Below are 21601 nucleotides of genomic sequence, written 5' to 3'. Positions count from 1 at the left end.
TTTTTTTTTTGTATTTTTAGTAGAGATGGGGTTTCACCGTGTTAGCCAGGATGGTCTCGATCTCCTGACCTCGTGATCCACCCGCCTTGGCCTCCCAAAGTGCTGGGATTACAAGCGTGAGCCACTGCGCCCGGCTCAAAGTCGCATATGTTAAAATTTAGAACACAGAAGTAGAAATGATCAAGTTCTGCCAGCTCATTGAATACACTAACCCTCTTTTCCATGTCCTCTATACCTCTGTCAGAATTTTTGCTGTCATTTGCATGTATTTAAGCCAGGAACAGTGGGTTGTACAAAACAACTTCAGCATCACCATAAACTTGAGAGAAATTGTGTTTCTCACAACAAAGGCAGCTCTGTGCATGGCCTTCAGTTGGCTGCCTAGAAAATGACTGCACTCGACAACTGCCAGGTCAACGTAGACGTTCATGTTAATTTTCCAAGTTGGGAAACAACATGCCTATTGTTAGGGGATAGAAACATGTGAGAGATTAGCAATGAGCAACTTTACAAGGAACTGAAGGAAGCTTGATTCAGTAAGAAGAGAGAAATAGTAGCTTCACTTACCATTATTGCTTTATTGCCGCTGCTACTCAGAGAAGCTGGAGGAGAGGAGAAAATAGATCTGGTCGATCTTATTTCAGGGCTAGTTGGAAAGAGAATAAATGCACAAAGGATCTTGCTTGGAGAGATGACCCCTGCATGTGAATGTTAGAAGAGCTATGTCTGCAAGGTATGAAGCTTCATGGGATTTATTTGTATTTTTAAAAAAATAGAATATAGTAAAATGACCATTTATAAGGAGTATTTCAGGACATATCATTTGCCAGTTTGAACTAAGTGTTATTAAACTTAATGTTTTAAATAGATATAGTTGAGAATGTGAATATAAAAAAAATAGGACAGGAAAGATGTTTTTTGTTCTAGCTATTTTATTTCTTATATAATCTTGATACTTAAATTACTTTCTTTTGGATTCAAAGCAAAAATAATACTTTTTAAATATTTAGGCTGGGCTTAGTTGCTCATGCCTGCAATCCCAACACTTTGGGAAGCTGAAACAGGAGGATCACTTGAGCTTGGAAGTTCGAGACCAGCCTAAGCAACATAGTGAGACCCCATCTCTACTAAAAATTTGAAAAATCAGCTGGTTGTGCTGGTGTGCACCTGTAATACCAGCTATTTGGGAGGCTGAGGCTGGAGGATCACTTGAGCCCAGGAGATCAAGGCTGCAATGAGCTATGATCATCCACTGCACTCCAGCCTAGGCTACAGAGTGAAACCCTGTCTCAAAATAAATAAATATTTAGGCTATGTTTTCTAAAATTTTGTACATTGTGCTGAATGCTGTTTTCCTTATAATGAAAAGCCAATAAAACATTTCTGTCAATTTTCTTGTTTTCTTTCTTTTTTTAGAGAAAGTCTTGTTATGTTGCTCAGGCTGGACTCAAACTCCTGGCCTCAAGCAAGTCTCCCCCCTTGGCCTCTCAAAGTGCTGAGATTACAGGTGTGAGCCACAATGCCTGGCCTCTTGTCATTTTTCTAAGACTTTCCTAACATCCTGGTTTCACCTTTGAATCTACAACCTAGCTTACTTTCTGTGTTTCTTACTTCTGTGTTCTTACTTTCAGTATGAGCAGTAAAAGATGTGGTCAGAGAAATGTGGCTCACTCTTCAGCTCTGAGTGTCTACCTCTCACCTGGTATTTGTGCAGTTGGTGGCTGGGGGTATGTGGTGGTAACTGGATGAGTGATGGAGACCAGAATAATTGCCATCATTTGTTTAATGTCTCCCATGTGGCACGTAATGTACATAGTGTGTCACTAGTCCTCACAATAATTCTGTAAGAAAGGGCACTGTAAAAAGGACATTAGTGGCAATTTAGAGAAGAAGAAAATGGGCCTTTAAGAGGTTATATAACTTCCCCAAATCACTTAACACATTTAGTTAAGAAGCGGGGTCAGGGGACAGCAGCAATGAAAAACACAAGAATTCCTTTCTGGGATGAAACGGGAGTGAAAGGCATCTCAAAGGTCTGACATTGTAATTCCCAGACCCAAGCCTCCCTGGAAAATAGAAAATGCAAAAGAAGATTAGAGCAGAAGACTAAATGTGGAATAATTTGGGATAAATAAAATCTGAGGGTCCTGGTGAGAAAGCAATTCAGAAAGCTAGAGAAGGTGTCTAGAGCCCCATTTAATTTACATTTCATTGAATAACAGGAGAATGATTATTGTGAGACTTGTTAAAACTTGTATTTTGTTGGTAAAGTTTATCTTCTACTTCCCCATTGTGATTTGTAGTAGTAACCCTTAGAAAATTTCAGAACAGCTAATGTTTATTCCAGGGACTGGGTAAAAAAGGAGAAGCCTGTGTTCTTTTCTGCATTTAGCTGTGATGAACAGAATCTCTGATCTGAGGCAGTAACTGATGTCAGTGCAATAGGTAGCCAGCAGGTCAACTCCTGTCCCTAAGGATTTATACCAGATGAAGGTCTTTTGACCTTCCAGAGGAAACAGGAAAGGATAGAGAAGGAGGCAGCGAAAGTATTTTAAGACAGTGCTGCTCCCTCAGTGCCATCCCTCTACCCCACTACCTTTCTCCTTCTTTAGCTTTTGTTCTAAATTATTTCTTATTATTATTAAGAAATAATTTAGATGGCAACTGTGTAGATGGCAACTGTGTTGGAAACTAGGGAATCCCATCTGAGTTGGTCAAAGTCTGTGAGTAAAGTGCTAATTGCTCATAACTACTGTGTTATGATTAAGTACAATATGATTAAGTAGACTCAAACTTCATTTGGAATTTAACCAAATTCTGCAGTTGCTCTCATGAATACTTTGGTTAGTATGAATGCCTTCTTCATTTTACTATTGAAATTACATTTTTTTAACTCAAAAACTGTCAGCTATTGTAACAATGACTTTGTAGTCTTTAAAATAGAAGAAAGAGTACGACGTGAATTACTATACATTAGACCTTTGACAGTCTGAATGAATTGCTTGAATTTGATCTGATTAGTGTACCTAATGTAGAGACTGAGCTTCCTTAAATTGCCAGAGGTGTAAAGTTTCACAAGGTACTGGTTGCTGTAAAGGAAGACTGACTTTGAGTTAAACAGAGAGTTGATAAAATGCATATATTGACAGTTACTGACTGAGTAAGCTTCATAATTCTAGGAATCAATCACTGCTGATTCATATGTTTAGATATATTCATTTCTATCTTTCTGTTTCTTAGGCCAAAAAGATAAAAGAAAACCAATATTTAAGAGGTGAGAAAAGTAACAGGAATTTCCTATCTATTTATACACATACACACAAACACAACAAGCCTGTAGTCTTTGCTGCAGAAGCAGCTTGTCTTTCATTCCATAGTTAGGGTATTTTTTTTTCTGTGCATTGAATTAAAATTTGTAAACAGCAGGAATTGTGGCTTGTTAAAAGAAAAACCTTAGACGAATTAAATTTAGCAGAGCTTAATTGAGCAAAGAATGATTTGTGAATTGGGTAGCCCCTGAACCAGAATAGAGAGGCTCCAGAGCTGCTGTGTGGTGAAAGAAGATTATGGATAGAAAAAGGAAAGTGATGTAGAGAAAATGGAAGTGAGGTACGGAAACAGCTGGATTGATTACAGCTTGAAGTTTGCCTTACCTGAGCATAGTTTGAACAGTTGGCTGCCCTTGATTGGCTGAAACTTGGCGATTGGCACAAGAGTAGATTACAGTCTGTTTACACATCCAGTTAGGTTACAGTTCACTGTGTATGGAGAAACCTTTAGGTTATAGTTCACAATGTATGGAGAAACCTTTAGACCGAACTTAAAATATGTAAAGAGACAGCTTTAGGCTAAACTTAACAGACTTTTTGGTTGCCTTTGGGTTGGTGGGGCAAGGGAAGAATCTAATAGCAGATATTTGCTTTGGAAGGTCCAAAGATCAATTTTGTTTTCTTGCTGTCTTCTCATTATTTTCTCTTGTTTTTTTTTCTTTTTTTTTCCCTAAGCTTTATTTGCATCTCCAGTCCTTTTCTTGATCCTTACTTTTTAATTGACTATAATATGGAATTGAATTTTTAAAAAAAATCTGTAAAATTTATTTTTAAAAGTTTATTTCTTGGTCTTGCATTTAAAAGGCTGTGAATTGAACCTTTCTTCTATCTTTAACTAAAAAAAAACTGTAATTAAGTGGCTTTTTGCTTAAATATGTTCTCAACTAATTTTTCTCCTTGTAGGTAGCTTAAAGGAAAAAGAAATGTCCTTTCAGTACTCTCATTACATATTCAAGCAATCCCAATTTGTATGGACAACAAATTAAAGTAACAAGTGACTCTGACAATTTAGAGAAATGAATTAGTAAAGTTTAGTAGCATTAAGCACAGGAGGATTTACTTAAGAGAAAGAGCAGGCAAACTTTATAAACACAAGTTGGAGAACTATCAAGTTTGTACATGTCTGACAGAGATGAAGAATACAGAATAAACCACTGGCCAAATATAAGTTAGATATGTAACACTAACACATAGAATTAGCAAAAAGGATGTTGTGGGTTTATATGGAAGAAATCTGTTTGTGAGTCACTGGTTAGGAAATCAGAACCTACTTTCCTATAGATGTTAAATGGTGAGGGTGATTGTTCAACCTGAGAGGTCCCTCCAGGGCAAGGAACCTTGTCTGATTTATCTTCCATCTCATCGTGTTGCCTTGCATGGAGTCAGGTCTTAAAAAACTCATTTCCATAGTTCCTGGTTTATAAAGTCTAATTAACATATAAGATACCCCAAATTCAAGCATTTGTCCTATCTTCTTAACCTACTGATGTCAGATATTTTTCTATTTTGGAACATAATACTGTTGTAGAATATTGTGGAGTCATAAGTTACTGATTAAGTTACTGATATCACAAGTACATTGGTAATATATAACCAAGACCAAAGAACCATTTTTATTTCAAATCAGTTTGATTTCTTTTGGCCTGTGACAATAACTGTTTTCTCTCTCATGAAAATCTCTTTTCTTGAGGCTTCTTATTCTCCTTCTCAATCTCCTTCTTGAAATCTTGTCTCTCTCTGCACCTAAATGCTAGTGTTCTCTAGGATATTATGCTCTCTATCTGTAAGCCTACACACCTATTGGCTAACATGGTAGCCAGAATAATTATTCCCCAAAGATTTCCATGCCCTAATTCCTGGAATCTGTGAATATGTTATATTACATGGCAAAAGGAACACCGGACTTTGGGCAGCAAGCCACCCAGGTGCCGAGGCAAGAGACAGAGGACACGAGCTGCTCCAGTATAATAAAATATAAAACAAGAATAGTTATACCAGATATAGATCTTAGATATGATTATATATGAATATCATTAATCATTAGTTTGTAGCAATTACTCTTTATTCCAATATTATAATAATCCTTGCTCTATAATCATAACCTAGGAAAAACCAGGCCATACAGAGATACGAGCTGAGGGGACATAGTGAGGTGTGACCAGAAGACAAGAGTGTGAGCCTTCTGTTATGCCCAGACAGGGCCACCAGAAGGGCTCCTTGGTCTAGTGGTGACGCCAGCATCTGAGAAGACGCCCGTTGCCAGGCGGACCGTGGTCTAGCGGTAGCAAAAAGTGTCAAGGAACAACACCCGCTACTTAGCAGACCGGGAAAGGGCGTCTCCTTTTCCCCGGGGGAGTTTAGAGAAGACTCTGCTCCTCCACCTCTTGTGGACGGCCTGACATCAGTCAGGCTTGCCCGCAGTTATCCAGAGGCCTAACTGTCTCCCTGTGATGCTGTGTTTCAGTGGTCGTGCTCCTAGTCCGCCTTCATGTTCCATCCTGTACAACTGGCCCTGCCTTCTAGATAGCAGTAGTAAATGAGTGAAAGTACTAATAGTCTCTGATATGCAGAAATAATGGTGCAAGCTGTCTTTCTCTTTGTCTCCTCTCTCTCTCTGCCTCGGCTGCCAGGCAGGGAAGGGCCCCCTGTCCAGTGGACACGTGACCCACGTGACCTTACCTATCATTGGAGATGACTCACACTCTTTACCCTGCCCCTTTTGCTTTGTATACAATAAATAACAGCGCAGCCAGACATTCGGGGCCACTACCGGTCTCCGTGCATTGGTGGTAGTGGTCCCCCGGGCCCAGCTGTCTTCTCTTTTATCTCTTTGTCTGGTGTCTTTATTTTTACACTCTCTCGTCTCCCCACACGGGGAGAGACCTGCCAACCCTGTAGGGCTGGTCCCTACATGGACTTATAGTTATGGACCTCAAAATACATATATACATTGGGTGGACCCACTGTAATAACATGGGCACTTAAAAGTGGAAGAGGAAGACAGAGCAGTCAGAGAGACGCAGTGGAAGAGGCAGGAGGTATTTGATTATGAGAGAGATTCCACTTGCTGTTATTGGCTTTGAAGATGGAGAAAGAGGACCATAAACCAAGGAATGTGGGTGGCCTCTGGAGTCTGTGAATAGCCCTCAGCTGACAGCCAACAAGGAAACACGGTCTCAATCTTAAGTCTTCATGGAACTGCATTCTGCTAACAACCTGAATGAGCAAAGAAATTGATTCTCTTTTAGACCCTCAGAAAGTAACTTAGCCCTGCCAACACTTTGATTTTAGCCTACAGAGATCTATGTTAGGCTTCTGATCTAGGAACTTTAAGATAAGAAATGTGTATTATTTTAAGCCACTAAGTCATGATAGTTTGCCACAGCAACAGTAACAAACTATTGCAGCTAATGACTCTCAAATTTAAATGACTATCTCAGATCTTCCTCTGAACTATAGTCAGTTGCCTATTGGATAGCTTCTCTACTGGCTGGGACCTCATACTCATTACATTGAGATAAAACTGTTTTCCCTAAAACCTGCTCACATTTTTTATCTTGATGTTGCTCCTAACCATTCAGACTCCTTAGCCAGAAATCTGGGGGGCAGTTTAAACTCCTTTTCTCAAAATACACTATTTCTCTACACATCCCTACCCTATATAATTGATACCAAATCATTTTGATTTGGAGTTTATTACCACTGATTTAGGTCAAGCTCCCACCACTTCTCACTTGGATTTCTCAGGTAATCTCCCAACACATCTTCCTGCCTCTTGTTAAAATGTCTTGGTAATTTATTCTTCTGTTCTATGAAAGTGACCTTTTCAATTAGATTATGTTTCTCCTCTACTTCATGGTTTCCCATTGCCATTTCAGTAAAGTTCCAATTTCTAAGCATTACACACAAGGCTCTTTATGATCTGATTCCTCTTTCCTCCCCAACTTTTTAACTTTTTGTGTTCCATAAAACATATCATGCTGTCCAGCTATATTAAATGGCTTGCATTTTCTTGAACATGTGCTATGTATGCCATCAGTGCCTTGTACATACTTTTTTATCTGACTGGAAGGCCCTCCTTTATTTGTTTCCCTAACTCCTACTTCTTCAGTCTTCAACTGAATTGTCACTTTAGTTAGGGGCTCAGTAAACGTTGGTTTAAAGAGTAAATGAGAAGAATGCCAAAGGATAAGGATTGTGAACCACTGAAGTGGATTTCTACACGAATTTCTAGAGTCTCTTTCCCTAAAGGACAATTTTAGATGGCAATGTTTCTGGAATAGTTTGAGGGTAGCCTTTTGTTAGTTTTATGTAAATGCTAAGAAGAGAGCATTTGAGTTTGGTATTTGGAGTAGGAGTAGACAGGAACTCACTAAAGAGTTACTTCAGAAGAGAAAGTCATTATGGATGATGGTCTCATGTAAGAAAGCTGCCAGACCTACTCATCCACTGTTCTTATCTGCAAGAGGGATTACCCGTTTTAGTTTTGCTTCCTATTTTTAAAAAGCTAAGATCTCCTGTTCCAGAGAGAGTAAGCTTACATTAAAAAGCATTAAGTATCTTTAGTTTTCTTTTAAATTTGACTTATGTTCTAATGATAGTTACTTCATGGGGGTTTCCAACCTTGGGAAAAAAGTTAACTTTTTTTTTAGGTTTATTATGAGAACTATACAGTTTAATCAATATAAAATGTACAGTGCCTGCAACCTACTCATCTGACAAAGGGCTAATATCCAGAATCTACAATGAACTCAAACAAATTTACAAGAAAAAATCAAACAACCCCATGAAAAAGTGGGCAAAGGACATGAACAGACACTTCTCAAAAGAAGACATTTATGCAGCCAAAAAATACATGAAAAAATGCTCATCATCACTGGCCATCAGAGAAATGCAAATCAAAACCACAGTGAGATAACATCTCACACCAGTTAGAATGGCCATCATTAAAAAGTCAGGAAACAACAGGTGCTGGAGAGGATGTGGAGAAATAGGAACACTTTTACACTGTTGGTGGGACTATAAACTAGTTCAACCATTGTGGAAGTCAGTGTGGCAATTCCTCAGGGATCTAGAACTAGAAATACCATTTGACCCAGCCATCCCATTACTGGGTATATACCCAAAGGACTATAAATCATGCTGCTATAAAGACACATGCACACGTATGTTTATTGTCGCACTATTCACAATAGCAAAGAGTTGGAACCAACTCAAATGTCCAACAACGATAGACTGGATTAAGAAAATGTGGCACATATACACCATGGAATACTATGCAGCCATAAAAAATGAGTTCATGTCCTTTGTAGGGACATGGATGAAACTGGAAAACATCATTCTCAGTAAACTGTCGCAAGGACAAAAAAACCAAACACCGCATGTTCTCACTCATAGGTGGGAATTGAACAACGAGAACTCGTGGACACAGGAAGGGGAACATCACACTCTGGGGACTGTTGTGGGGTGGGGGGAGGGGGGAGGGACAGCATTAGGAGATATACCTAATGCTAAATGACAAGTTAATGGGTGCAGCAAAATAACATGGCACATGGATACATGTGTAACAAACCTGCACATTGTGCACATGTATGCTAAAACCTAAAGTATAATAATAAAATAAAAAAAGTACAGTGCCTTGTGTGTAATTAAGTAGTTAATAAAGGCTAGCTATTAGTTGTTATAAATTATCATTATTGGTAAGCATTTAAAAATGATCCACCATTTTGCAGAGATTTAAACATCACCTATATCCAGAGTCCCTGCTATGGCATGTTTGAAAATGAATGGAAATGACAATTAAGAAGAGGCAAGGAACAAGTTTTTGTTTCCATTTAGTTGGAGGAAGCTTATTAGGGAAGAATCTTTGCAGTTCTTAAGGACAGAAGATAAATAAATTGGTAGCCTTAGTGGAGACAAAGTAGAAAGAGAGACAAACTCACAAAGATGAGGAGGTAGATAATGAAGGAAATGAAAGGTAAAGGTTTACTTTTGAGGAAAAGAAAGATGGATGGTGGAGACAGAAAAATAATAAGATAGGCTGGCGTGGTGGCTCATGCCTGTAATCCCAGCACTTTAAGAGGCTGAGGCAGGCGGATCACTTGTCAGGAGCTCAAGACCAACTGGCCAATATGGTAAAACCCAGTCTCTACTAAAAATACAAAAAAATTAGCTAGGCATGGTGGCGGGAGTCTGTAATTCCAGCTACTTTGGGAGGCTGCAACAGGAGAATCATTTGAACCCGGGAGGTGGAGGTTGCAGTGAGCCAAGATCACACCATTGCACTCCAGCCTGGGCAACGAGTGAAACTCTGTCTCAAAAAAAAAAAAATTAGTTGGGGTCTCGCGGTGTTGACCAGGCTGGTCTCAAACTCCTGGCCTTGGGTGATCCTCCCGGCCTTGGATGATCCTCCCATCTTGGCCTCCCAAAGTGTTAAGACTGCAGGCGTGAGCCACCGCGCCCTGCCTGGTTGTGTAGTCTTTCAAAAATTAAGTTTTTAATGTTAAATGCTGCTTCTAGATACATTGTAAAAATTCACCTATCAATGAGTTTTTAAATTAAAAACATTGCAATTGTACTAGACTTTAAAATAAATACTAAGCAATAATTCAGGCTTTGATGTTGGTTTATAGTTTTCTCATTTCTTTCATTTAATAGCTCTGCAAATGAAGCAGTTACTTCCATTTTCCTGAGGTGCAGGAACTGTGGCCCAGATAAGTTAAGCGCCCTGCACAATGTTATAGGTCCAATAAGTGAGGCTGGGGCTCTGATCTAGTTCCTTTGACATTAAAGTTTGTGCAGTAAACCAGCTATGTCAGTTTGCCACATTTGTAATAGTGTTCAATAAATTTTCATTTAAAACTTTAATATTAAAGTAGTAGCAAGAATTCATAACCTTAATTGGCTTTAACAGCTTTCCTTCCCCTGAGAACAGATGCGTATGTACACATGCACACAGATTGCTTACAATATCAGCACATAACAGGCCTTTGCACATTGAAGTCAGCACTGCTGTGGTGCCTTTTTTTTTTTTTTTTTTTGGCTCGGTGTTTTGACTGCAAGTCTCTTAGGATAGAACTTTATAGTTAGAAAGTAGCTTTCTAACACTTGGATGGGTTTTATAGGCACAAAAACAAGTCTTATACTAGCTGTACTTTATTTTTTGAGTTCTTATTAATGAGGAGCATCCACTTTTGCATTGACAGTGGTTTCAAGATTGCTTTATCAGCCTTTAAAGGATGCTTGACTAGGTGTGCACATCAGAACTGCCAGGTCCCCAGTGGTTCTGAAGCAGTAAGCTTTGAGTAGGCTCTGGCATCAGCACTTTTACTGAGCTTCACAGATAATTGTGATGCATACTCCAGGCCTGAACCAATGATCAATTTGAAACATGCATAATAAAGCAAAAAAAGTTTCGTTTCACCTTTTGAAATACAGTTAACTCTTTTACCATGCCGGAGATTATTCATTCAGAGAGACAGGCCCTTGCTCCAGAGTGATGATATATATCTGGCAGTACCCAGCCCTTGTGCTTGTGCTTTAGCTCAGCACCTGCCCACACTGCGAGCCCCAGTAGGATGTGACTTGTCCTTCCCTGTTTCAGCCCTTAACACAATACCTGGTACAGAGTATGTAGTGGGCATCTGTTGAATGAATGCTTTTCCCAGTAGCAGTGTATTCTTATAATATTAATGTAATCGTCCCCTGGTTTACAGACAAAAGTGAAAGCACTAAGTACCCAGTGAGTGAGACCCAGATGTTCTTCCTCCACTACTAGTGGTCCGCTGGGCAGGTCTTTTTTTGCAACACCCACCAGTCTGTTCTGTAGTCAGTCATTGATTGACTTGTCTGTGAACTTGAGAGCAGGAACTGTTTCATAGTTTCATTAGCACAGGGTAAACATGTTTGCCATTCAAGGTTAATTTACACTTGCATTTAAGTGATGCATTGAGTCAATGAAAAGTTTTGATTAAACAATAGTTGTAGATGTGCTAGGTTTTTCAAATTACTAATATCAAGCAGAGATTATTTTTACTTGTAAAGGTATTGCTTTTGTCAAAGCATAAATAATGGTTTTCCTTTTTTGCGACGTAAATTAATTGGTGGCAACTTTTATATTCCCATAGACTGGGGAAGCTTAATTGCCTTTATAAGTACTTATGTACAATTTTGTATCAAATTTTCTGTAATAGTTTATGCTTTATTACTATATATGTACTAATAATCTTACCTGACTTCTGTTTATATGATTTGTACAATTACATGGTTGTAAAATAAACTTTTAAACCTCAAAAAAAAACTGTGTTAGTTATGACAGTGCTAGCTGCTATAACACAAAAATGCTGAAATATCAGTGGCTTAACACAAAAGTATTTTTTGCTCATGTCACAGCCTAGTAGAAAAGTTCCTGGTTAGGCAGCTCTGTTCCTTACGAATAACTAAACTCTTGATTACAACATTAGTCATGCCCAGGGACAATTTTGCTTTATTCTTCATGTTATGTAAAATGCTCACCTACTTAATAGTGCCCCTTCCTGCATTTAAAAAGGAAATGTACAGGGCTAAAAGTAAAAATTTTTCTTTCTTTTTTTCCCTCCTACTGAGGAAGGAATAACTTCCACAAGGCCTTTCCAATCAGTAAATCAGATCCTGTGTACCTGTGTTTTGTGTCCTCAATTCAGAAGGTCCTGTTTTGGTCATTTTGGATATCTTACAGCTGATAAATGAATGGCAGTAGATCATTTTCCATCCCATTTAAACTCTTTTCTTCTTCTTAAATCTATGTCAATTAATCAATGTAGATTTTTATGTGGAGAAAAATGCAGATTAAAATATTTGAGGAGAAGCAATCTTGAATGGAAAGAGACAATGGGCAAGAGGAGTATAGAGAATAAATGAAAGAAGGAATACTGGGCTGGATCTGGCTTGACACTACCAGAGTCTCTCTAGGCCTGATATCATGAGAATTCGGTGGGTCTACTGTTTGAAGACCATTCAGTCCTGCTCACTGCCAGGACTTTAATGAGGCTTAACTATAATCCCTTTCTAACCACCATCATGCCTGTGCCATGTTATAGTACGTCAACATGACAGAGGCACAGTTAATAGAGCCAAATGGTTTCCTAGAAATTTCCACAGCAAAGGTAGTGGTTGCAGATGTCAATTCTACCTTTAACCTTGTAATTTCAGTCATTGTTATTATCATAGATAAAATTTAAAGGGATATGAAGACTTACATGGCATGGACCCTTTACCTCTCTGACTTTATTTTCTATTCTTAACCTACTCAGCCCCAGTCACCTCTGAGCCATCTTGGTTTTCCTCAGGCATGATAGGCAGGGTCTGTATTCTAGCTCAGTGTTGTCCAAAAGCAATAAAATGTGAGCCACATACGTAGTTTTAAGTTTTCTAGTAGCTCCGTATCAAAAGACAAAAAGAATAAAGTGAAAATCATTTTAATAACTTATTTAACCAAATATATATTAATGGGATATTTCACCATTTTTTTAATACTATGTGTTTGAAATCCTGTGAATATTTTACACAGACAGTAGCATTTCTCATTTGGATACTAAATTTCTGTTAGAAATACTTGATCTGTATTTACACTTTATAAAATTTATAGTTGAAATATAGATTTACATGCCTGAGTTGTTTCAAATATACTTAAAATTTTTCCCATAAATGAATTATCAGATTTTAAATTTAAATTATATGCAATGTGTCTTGTCTTTATATTAAAGAGTATATACCTGGTTGCAATAAATTTGCAGTAAACTATATTTTTTATTTTTAATTTTAGAATAGACCTGTACTTAAAGCATGACTACAGAACAAAAAGCAAATGTTATTACATTTTGACAACATAAAGATAAAAGAACTACTGATGGAAGTTGGGAGGTGAAAGGCAGAAAGGAGATAAAGGGAAGGGTAACAGTGCTAACGCCCTCTTATTACAAAATGAGTACCAAAAAGAGAATATTGAAAGTGGATGCTTTAAAATATACTAACAATATTGTTTCAATTATCAGTGTTGGTAGAAAGATGGGAGTTGGAATATTGAGTAAATTTTTTTTTTTTGAGACAGGATCTCACTCTGTCACCCAGGCTAGAGTGCAGTGGCGAGATCATGGGTCACGACAACCTCCACCTCCCAGGTTCAAGCGATTCTCCTGCCTCAGCCTCCCGAGTAGCTGGGATTACAGGCACCTGCCACCATGCCTGGCTAGTTTTTGTATTTTTAGTAGAGACGGGGTTTCACCATGTTGGCCAGGCTGGTCTTGAACTCCTGAGCTCAAGTGATCTGCCCACCTTGGCCTCCCTAAGTGCTGGGATTACAGGCGTGAGTAATGGTAGCCATAGTAGTGGTGAGTTCAATCAAGGAGGAAGTGTTTGCAAAGCAAAAATTGTGAGGCGCACCTCTTACCACCACAAAGTTCAAAAACAAACAATTACAAATATGGCGGGCTCACTGAGTGCTTTTGTACTGAATCATTTAATCTTGTGCATTTGTATTATTATTGTATGCTTTTGGAATTTTTATTTTACAATAATTGGTATTCATTCATTCATTTCCAAACCTGTTCTCTTAACATGCCCATCTTTGGGACGTGGGAGGAAAGCAGAGTCCCTGGAGAAAACCCATACAGACATGGGGAGAATGTGCAAACTCCACACAGATAGTGGTCCTGGCTGAGAATCAGGTTTTTTTCTCATTAATGGTATAATGAAATGGCCTTATTCAAGGACCTCCTGAACCTCCCACACTCTGATATAACCCTCCAACACACACACACACACACACACACACACACACACACACTCGTTGAAATCATTGCCATAGAGACTCCCTGTCCTTGATAAGAATGTGTGTCTCTCACTGCAATAGGGGGAAAGAAAGTTGAGAATTAAAGCCTAGAGGCCTAAAATCTACCAATAGGATGTGTCCACAAATATAATAATATATTGCATTATAATAATATATACATATACAAATATGTTGTATTATATAACATCAATATATTAAATATAATAAGGCAATATAATCGTTATATATCAAATGGTGTAGGGATAATATGCATTATTTTGAAAATACTAAATAGATATGTGTTTCATTCCCTTTATAAAGCCTGTCTGTACTCCGTAACCTTTAAGATTATCCCTAGTGGTCTGAAGGAAGGAAAAGCTTGATAATGCCAGAATAAGAAGTACATAGGATAAAGGCGAAAGAAATAACACATAGGAAGTATGCCTAACAGGAATTGAGAGTAGAAGACCTGATTCTAGAACAGAGAAAAGGAGAAAAGAGAATTCAGACTCCTGTGGCTCCTCTGGACTGAAACCCTACAAAGGGTTGATGTAGGGGTTTAGAAACACCCTAGTAATTTTCAGGGAATCTTTTAGCAGCAGAGATTTTTTCTTTTCATACTTCTCCTTGTGTTATAGGATCTTTTGGGTGTTGATATTCTTCCCCTGTAAACCTCTGTTGCCAGTGGGGCCTTTGCCCGATTTCTTGTCCTGTGTCCAGGAAGAATGAGGTATGCAGACAAATGAAGGGTGAGGAAGAAGAAGAGGAGATTTATTTAGTGCTAGAACTGCTCAGAAGGAGACAGACAGTGGGTAGCTCCCCTCTGTGTGCGGGCAGGTTGTCTGTCAAGTGTTCAGCTCTCAGCAGAGAGGAGGCCCTGGAGAGGGTAGCTCCTCTCTGCTCGCTGGTCATCCTGAGGTCTGCTCTTCTCTGCAGGCAGGTCATTCGGCAGTCTCTGCAGGTCTCTGAAGCTATTAGCAGAGAGGGTAATTAGCAGAGACGGTAGCTCCTCTCTGTTGCTGGTCATCCCGTCATCTGCTCAGCTCTGGCTGAGCCCAGCTATTTATGGGCCTCAGAGGGGAGGAAGTGCACACTGGTTGGCCCATGGGTGGTCATGGGCAGGCCTGGAAAAGGCACCAGTGTCCACTCCAGTCAGTGGAACTGGCAGCCTGGGCCCCAGCCTTCAGGCCCTCCCTGACCTGACAGAGGGACCTTACCAGAGACCCACCTGGGACTCTGCCTCCCGCTGCTCATGACGCCCAAGCTCAGCCTGACTTTGCTCCAATATTGGAGCAGGAGCCAACAGCAGGGAGAAGCCAAGCAGTGGGAGCAGGCACTTCTAAGCTTGTGGGGGCAGGGGGGCCTTCCCAGGCCCCCAAGAGTGCAGGGATACCTGAGTCTGCTGCCATAGTTTGGGCAGTTGCACCCCTGCCCAGGAGGGTAGGGCTCTTGCCTGCTCTGTGGAACAGGCAGCCCTGGCCACACCTTCCTGCCACAGCTGGGATGATGGCAGGCCAACTGGAGTGGCTGCCACCATCACTTGGGCAAACTGGAGAATTTTTAAGGTCTCTTAGAAAAAGCATTATATTTAACAAGTTGAACATAACAAGGTAGCAGAATGAATTGGGAAAGGACAAAAGATTCTCTCCAGTTTACCTAAAATCAAAGTTGTCATGATAGAATTCCTAGGTTTCCCTTTGGGCTTAGGGAAGGTAACTGGGGTACAAACCAGTTTATGATCTTCTGTAGGAAGATGCCCACCAAGGGCAAAGGAGTGCATCTTGAGTTTGTGGGAGGCCCACCGAACAGGGTGAGAGGGCATAGAAATTGTTTGTCTTTAGAATGCCCAATGCCAGGAGGCTATGATGGGGGAATTTAGCAACCAGTTTCCCAAAATCTATAAAAAATACTAAGTTACTGAGCTGGCAATTAAATGTCACCATCGCTGGAGACCAGACTAACAGCTAGAACTAACAGAGAACAAAGAACAAACTACAATTTTTCCCAGTGTCAGTATGTCATAGTGTGAGGAATCATGTGCAAAAAGGAATATGTATTTCTCTTTATTGGAAATCAACGTAGTTCACAAATCCCCATGTAAAACACTAATCTTGTCAGTTAAAATTTGGTAACAGTAAAAACATTTAATCTTGTCAATTAAAATTTAGTCACTTCTAAGTTGAAACAGTTTTCTTTGAATAAATATTTAAATTTAGAGTTCTTTTTCTTCCTAAGACCAGCGGCCTGCCATTGAAGAAATAGCTTGTTCTGGTGCTGACCTCTAGTGGTCATTGGCCTTCCCTGAGGTATCTGATCCTGCTTGGTCCTTGGATGATAGAAATTTGCATTCACTACTGTAATGTCCTGCCTTGGCATCCAGTCTCTAAGATATAAATACCTTGTATTTATCTTACCACAACCCTAGGCTCCTTTGACTCACCTAGTTCTCTTTCCTCATCTTTCATGGGCCATTGCGTAACAGATACTTTACTGTGGTAGTCTTCAAATTGGGATACATATATATCTGGGGGTACACAAATTTCAGGGAGTATGTAGGCAAGATAGTTTTTGTTGTTGCTTGTTAAAATCTGCCTTATTTAGGTATTATTTATATAAATAAAATTCACAAATTTGAAGTGTACAGTTCTGTGACTTTTGATGAATGTATATCATCATGTAACATCTACTACAATCATGATATAAAACATTTCATCACCCAAAAAATGTTCCCTCATGCCCATATTGTGGCATGTATTCATAGTTTATTCTTTTTCAAAGCGTGTTATTGAGATATAATTCACATACAATACCATTCATTAAGGAAGATTGGATAAAGAAAATGTGGTGCATATACACTATGTAATACTATGCAGCCATAAAAAAGAATGAGATTATGTCCTCTACAGGAACATGGATGAAGCTAGAGGCCATTATCCTTAGCAAACTAATGCGGGAACAGAAAACCAAATATCACATGTTCTCACTTGTAAGTGGAAGCCAAATCATGAGAACACATGGACACAAAGCGGGGACCAACAGGCACTGGGGCCTACTTGAGGGTGGAGGGTGGGAAGGGGAAGAGGATAGAGGATCAGAAAAAAATAACTGTTGTGTACCTTGGGTGATGAAGTAATCGGTACAACAAACCCCTCTGACACGAGTTTACCTATATAACAAACCTACACATGTACCCTTGAGCCTAAAATAAAAGTTTAAAAGAAAAAAATATTCATTCATGTAAAGTATTCACTTGTATGGGGTTTTTTTTGTTTTTGTTTTTAAGAAATGAGGTCTCACTGTGTTGCCCCAGTGGCATTGAACTCCTAGGCTCAAGTGATCCTCCTTTAGCTACCCCAACCACTATGCGTGGCTTAAATAGTTTTTATTGTGTGTACAGATTTGTGCAACCATCACTGCAATCATTTTTAGAACTACTGATACATGCAAAAACATGGATAGATTTCATATTGTTATGCTAAGAAGTTAGTCATAAAAAATTACATACTGACTGTATGATAATAGTTACATGTCATGCTAGGAAAGGCAAAGAAGATCAGTGACTTCCAGAGCCTTGGATGAAGGGAGGAGATTGAATACAAAGGACATGTGTTGACTTTTTTGGGGAGATGAAATGTTTTCATTACTCTAAAAAGAAGCCTAGTATGCATTAACAGTCTTCCTTATTTCCCCAGTATATGTCCAGCCCTAAAAAAATCATTAATCTACTTTTTGTCTGTATAGATCTGTCTGTTCTGGACATTTCATGTAAATATATCAATACTTAATTCCTTTTTTTTTTTATTTTGAGACAGAGTCTGTCTCTGTCACCCAGGCTGGAGTGCGGTGGCACTATCTCAGCTCACCACAACCTCCACCTCCCGGGTTCAAGCGATTTTCCTGCCTCAGACTCCCTAATGGCTGGGATTACAGGCACGCGCCACCACACTCGGCTAATTTTTGTATTTTTAGTAGAGACAGGGTTTCACCATGTTAGCTAGGCCAGTCTCGAACTCCTGGTCTCAAGTGATCTGCCTGCCTTGGCCTCCCAAAGTCCTGGGATTACAGGCATGAGCCACCACATCTGGCCTTAATTCCTTTTTATGGTGGAATAATATTCCAGTGTGTGGGTATATCACAGTTTGTATATCCATTTACTGGTTGGTGGACATTTGGATTGAAATCTAGACCACTTTTTGACTATTATATTTATAGATAACACTGCTATGAACATTTGTGCACAAGTTATTTTGTGAACATAACCAAGATGTAGGCCTCAGTGTGGAATTTCTAGATCTTGGGCATATACCCAAGATATATGCCTAGGAGTGGAATTTCTGGATCATGTAGTAACCCTATGTTTAACATTTTGAGGACATTTGTTCCTTTTTATTGCTGAGTGTTATTTCATTTGTTTATCCATTTACCAGTTGATGGACATTTGGGTTGTTCCTACCTTTTGACTGTTATGAATCAACCTGCTGTGAACATTTGACAGGTGTGAACATACACTTTAATAATTTCTTTTAAGTATAATGAATTCCTGTAAGTAAAATTACTGGGTCATATGGTAAATATATAAGTTTAACTTTATGAAAACTGCCAAATTGTTTAAAAAATAGCTGTATCATCTTGCATTCCTATCAGTAATGTGTGAAAGTTTCAGTAGCTCCATATTCTCATCAACATTTTATGTTGTTGGTCTTTAATTTTAGCCATTCTAGTGGATGTATAGTGGTTTTAGTTTGCATTTACCTGATGCTAATAATGTTGAACATCGTTTTCTACTTGTTTATCATTTATATATCTTCCTTTGTGAAGTGTCAATTCAGATCTTTTGCCTGTAATCATTCAATAAAATAATGATTTTATCCTTGCTTGAAAAAGCTACAGTCTTTATTCAATCCAATTTAGCTTAGTCTGCATCTACCATGGAACTGAATGTAGCTGGAGAAAAACACAACCATCTTAAGTGGTTTCATTTTAAATTCAAGTAGGCCCTTAATGCAGCCCAGCAATCATAATGCATTCACTCTTCTCCTTTTCTAGATGACTATTTCATTCTTTCTCCAGTTTCTTCAAATCTCTGTCATTTAAACCATCATCTTTTGTTACTACTTTTTTGAGAAAATTGAAGCAAGTAGAAAAGAATTTTTATTACAACCCACTTCTTTCCAGCATCTGCCAATATACTGTGCCTTTCCTCCTGTTCATATTAGATGAACTGCTCCTGCTCTTATCTAAGGCCACCTCATCTGCTTGTATGCTATGTCTCATCCCCTTTTGCCTACTCAAGAAGATTGACCCAATCATTCTACCCTCTCTCTGCTATGTTATTAGTTTTTTCCTCCATCTACTAGATCATATTCAACATGCTGGTTTTATTCTGTCTTTAAAAATATTTCTGGCCAAGCACAGTGGCTCATGCCTATAATCCCAGCACTTTGGGAGGCCAAGGCAGGCGGATCATTTGAGGCCAGGAATTCAAGACCTGCCTGGCCAACATGGTGAAACCCCATCTCTACTAAAAATACAAAAATTAGCCAGGCTTGGTGGTGGGCAGCTACGCTGGAGTCTGAGGCAGGAGAGTCACTTGAACTGGGGAGGCAGAGGCTGCAGTGAGCCGAGATAGGGAGGCGGAGGCTGTAGTGAGCTGAGATCGTGCCACCGCACTCCAGCCTGTGTGACAGAGTGAGACTCCATCTCAAAAAAAAAAAAAAAATCCTGGACTCTCTTCTTTACCTTTTCCCCGGTCCCACCATCAAGCTCTACTGCCTCATTCCTTTTATGTCCTTTATAGAAAAACTCCTTGAAAGAGTCGAAGATATCAACCATCTCCAATGTCTCCAATTCCTCTTTTCATTCTTTCTTAGGCCATTCTAACCAGGCTTTCATCTCCACTGTTCTATCAGACCTGCTCTTATCAAAACTTTCAATGTCCTCCACATTGCCAAATCCAATGGTCAGTTCTCAGTCCTCATCTTACTTCACTTATCAGAAGCTTTTAACACATTTGATCTTTCCTTTCTTTTGTAAATATTTTCTTCACTTGAGTTCCAGGATACTTTTGCCATACACGGTCTTCTCCATGTCAATCAATGACAACTCCATCCTTCCAGCTATTCAAACTAAAAATCTTGAAACTATTCTTTACTCCCCTCTTTTTCTTGAAGCCCACATCTGGTTTGTCAGTGCATCTTATTGCCTCAATCTTCAAATTATATCCTGCATTTCAGTCTAAACATTTTTTTTTTGTTTTTGTTTTTGAGACAGGGTCTTGCTCTGTTGACCAGGCTGGGGTGCAGTGGCACCATCATAGCTCACTGTAATCTGGAACTCCTGGGCTCAAGAGGTCTTCCTGTCTCAGCCTCCCAAGTAGCTAGGACTATAGGCATGTGCCACTGCACCTGGCTAATTTTTAAAATTTTTTTGTAGAGACAAGGTCTCCCTGTGTTGCCCAGGCCAAGACTCCTGGCTTCAAGCCATCCTCCTGCCCTGGCTCCCCAAATCTCTGAGATTACAAGCACTTTAACTGTATAATAAATTGATATCTTTATAGATCATTTCCATTTACTTTTTTATGAGTTATTACATTTTTGAAAATACAGTAGACTTTTAGAACCCACAAATGCTTTTCTTTATCATATCAGGAAATACTGTGTCAAATCTACAAAAGTCAGATTTTTAACAGGCTCAAATAAAAATGGCTTGTTTCTAACAACCAAACAAACAACAAAGCAACAACATAAACATACACTCAGAGATCCACTTCATACCACCATACACTCAGAGATCCACTTCATACCACCATACACTCAGAGATCCACTTCATACCACCTCAGCAACAGCAGCAACACACATACACACATCTACTTCTCATTACGTTTAATGCTGCCTTCCTGATTCAAGCCACCATAATCTCTGCTTGCATTATTATAATAACCTGTCAATTAGTCTTCTTACATTCACCCTACAGACCATTTTCAGCATAACAGCCAGAGAGATCCTCTTAAACAATAAATCAGATCATGTTACACCTCTTTTTAAAACCTGTGATTTGCTCCTTTTCTCTTAGAGTGAAAGCCAGTGTTCTTACAGTGGCCTACAAAGATTGACATGGTCTTCCCGCCACCCCCTTACATCTCTGACCTTATCTTGTACTACTCTAATGTTCCAACCATGTTGGCCTGCTTACTATTCCTCAAACAAAAGTAGGCATTCTCTTGTCTCAGGGCTTTAGTACGTGCTATTCACTGTGTTTGACTACCACAGTCTTCATGGCTGATCTCTTTCAAGTCTTTGCTCAAATACCACCTTTCAGTGAGTCTTCCCTAACAATCCAGTTTAAATTGCAAACACCCCGTGCACTCCTAGTCTCCTTTGTGCTACTTATAAACAAAAGCCAAAACCATAGCACTCACTACATTCTAACATACTTGCATAATTTACGTACTTATTTTAGTTATTT

General features: G+C 39.1%; 1 protein-coding gene across 7 annotated transcripts in view; it reads left to right on the top strand.

The window, feature by feature from the left end:
* ART3 (ADP-ribosyltransferase 3 (inactive)) overlaps positions 1-21601 on the top strand; it is a 110872-nt gene that overhangs the window by 38907 nt on the left and 50364 nt on the right. Inside the window, exon 1 of one of the 7 annotated variants that reach the window (XM_058433749.1) lies at positions 550-733. The exons of the other annotated variants lie outside the window; for them this stretch is intronic. The gene's annotated coding sequence lies outside the window, so the exon portion shown is untranslated. Of the gene's footprint in view, positions 1-549; positions 734-21601 lie in introns of those variants that run through there. 7 annotated transcript variants of the gene reach the window in all.

Source organism: Hylobates moloch, unplaced genomic scaffold, assembly GCF_009828535.3.
Source record: "Hylobates moloch isolate HMO894 unplaced genomic scaffold, HMol_V3 SCAFFOLD_2, whole genome shotgun sequence".
NCBI lineage: Eukaryota > Metazoa > Chordata > Mammalia > Primates > Hylobatidae > Hylobates > Hylobates moloch.
Note: the sequence above shows the minus strand (reverse complement) of the source record. Positions and strands in the feature narration are given on the sequence as shown.